Consider the following 2,563-nt stretch of genomic DNA (forward strand, 5'->3'; position numbering starts at 1 on the left):
TTAGTTGTTCTATATTAAGTAGGGTGGTGCGAAAAAAGTCAAGTTGATAATTCCGTGTCGCTATAGTGCGGAAAAGTTGCGATTGGTAATTACAAGAAAAACAAAAAAATAATTATTCAAATCGGACTTTATCTTCCGATCCCGCAACGGACCTAAAAATTATGAAAAAAATGAAATTTTACCTATTTTTCTAAATTTATTATTTATCCTCAATGTACATTTTATTTATCGCTATAGTAAAATGTATTTACAGTTTGTATGGTTGAGTAATAAAAAAAATAGTTTTACGCATTTAACGAATATCTTCCGATTCGCAAGGTCAATCAAAATCTATAAAAAAATGAAATTTTTGATGATTTTGATAAATTAAAAAATATGTAGTTATCTCATTTTTCTGTTACATTGTGCAGCTCTTCGCTTGTTTAGATATTGTGTGACAATATTTAAACAACCCAGAAATCACAACGAGGAGGTGGTTGCACTTCTAGGTCCACTCACACCCTTCTCTCCAACCAACCAATGAGTGTGTGTCTTTTACATTATTTACAAATGTACCTATACATTTTTTTGATCTGTTTGTGTCCTTCTTTTAAACGCCAACTTTGTATTGTGATTTGGTGGTAAAATCTGGCAGCATGTACCTTGATCTAAGTGTTGCCCTGATGAATCCATCTCTTGATTGGGACCCACGACCCCCATACATTAGACGATGCAACCAACGTGACCAACTTTCCGCACCGCTCGACAGCTTGCAAGTGATATGGATAGTTTTGTACATTCCAGTCTGGCATGATGTAATGCAGGAACTTATATCTTCATTTGAAACTCTGCAAAGAACTGGTGGATAAGCTAGTTTTGCAACATTCCAGTCTATTATTTCAGTGTAGTCCTGTGCTTCAAAATTTAAAGTAGGTCGAATGAAATTTCCAATACTTTAGCCCTTGGCATTAGTCTGTCCGGCTTTTAACGCTCTCCTTAGCCCTAGCTCTCTAATGTGTTTCCTTTCTCCCTACTACTTGAAATTTTGAAGCACAGGACTAAACTAAAATAATAGACTGGAATGTTGCAAAACTATCTTCTCCACCACTTCTTCGAAGAGTTTCAAATGAAGATATAAGTTCTTGCATTACATCGGGCGACATGCCAGACTGGAATGTACAAAGCTATCCCTGCCACACGCAAGCTGATGAGCGGTGCGTAGAGTTGGTCACAGAAGCATCGTCTAATATCTAGTGTATGTGGGCCCCAATCAAGAGATGGATTCATCAGGGCAACACTTAAATCAAGGTCCATGCTGTCAGATTTTACCACCAAATCTCAATACAAAGTTGGCCTTTAAAAGCTGGACACAAACAGGTCAAAAAGAAATGTACCTACATATATCTAAATAATGCAAAAAACACACACTCATTGGTTGGTTGGAGAGAAGGGTGTGGGTGGAGCTAGAAGAGCAACCAACTCCTCGTTGTGAGTTCTGGGTTGTTTAAATATTGTCATACAATATCTAAACAAGCGAAGAGTATAGTGAGACTCAGTAAGTAGTAGAGACTCAAGCGTCTCTCGGTAGCCGCCGAAGAGACAAGACGCGCAGAGTGCGGACGAGCAGCAGTAGCAGCGCAACAAGTCGAGGAGAGGGAAGTGCTTTAGTGTAACGTACTTCTTAGTACGGCTGTGAATGTAAGCACAGCAACACTAGAGCGCTCGCTCTCGCTAGACGCGAAGACGTGGAAGCAGAGGCAAAAGCCAACCTCTTGGATGTGGTGAAACTCAGGAAGTTTGATTTCATTGAATTTTCTGAGTCATTGCAAACAAGGGTTGGAAAGCAGAATAAGCAATAGCGGGCTCGACGTGAGCCCGCTACGGGATACTCTCTGTGCCTCCGATAGGAATGGGTACAGTTTAAAACACTGTACCTCGACACTGCAAGGTGTAGTTATTTAGAATACATCTTGCAGCCCCGGCCCCTAAGGTCAGAGAGTTGAGAAAATCAAGAGGATCCCGTACCTAGTTCTGTCTAGGTACGAGAACTACCGCGCTGTTGTGCAGGGAGCCAACCCTGAAGTCGATGTGGTGTCGGGCCAATCGGCTGAAAAAAAGGCTTCTTCTAAAAGTTAGGTTACCGCTCCCAACCAAAGATGACACGAGTCAGATCTCGGTCACCCCCCAAATCCAAGGCGCTTTCCCCGCCAAGATATGCAGACTCTAAAGAGTCCCTCCTGTTACAGCACCCTGAAGAGAGCAGCGATGACCACTCGAGCGACCAGGAAGATGGCAAAGACGGTTTTACGATCCAAAATCGTAGAATAAGAAAAAAGAAGAAGAAGTCAAAAGGCAAGGACTCCACGCAGAACGTCGAGACCACCGAGAACGTCACCGAAGCCACCCAGGAAGTCGAGGATTCCCAGAACATCGAGGCCACCCAGGAAGTCGAAGACATGGACGAAGACGTCCCAGGCGCCGAAGGCAGGGGCACTACCAAACGCCAGCGGTTTGAAGAGGATGCCGCCAGCGAAGACGAGCTGACAAAGGCCAACGCAGAAATCAACCGACTCAGAACCCTGAT

Source organism: Diabrotica virgifera, chromosome 8 (assembly GCF_917563875.1).
Source record: "Diabrotica virgifera virgifera chromosome 8, PGI_DIABVI_V3a".
Classification (NCBI taxonomy): domain Eukaryota; kingdom Metazoa; phylum Arthropoda; class Insecta; order Coleoptera; family Chrysomelidae; genus Diabrotica; species Diabrotica virgifera.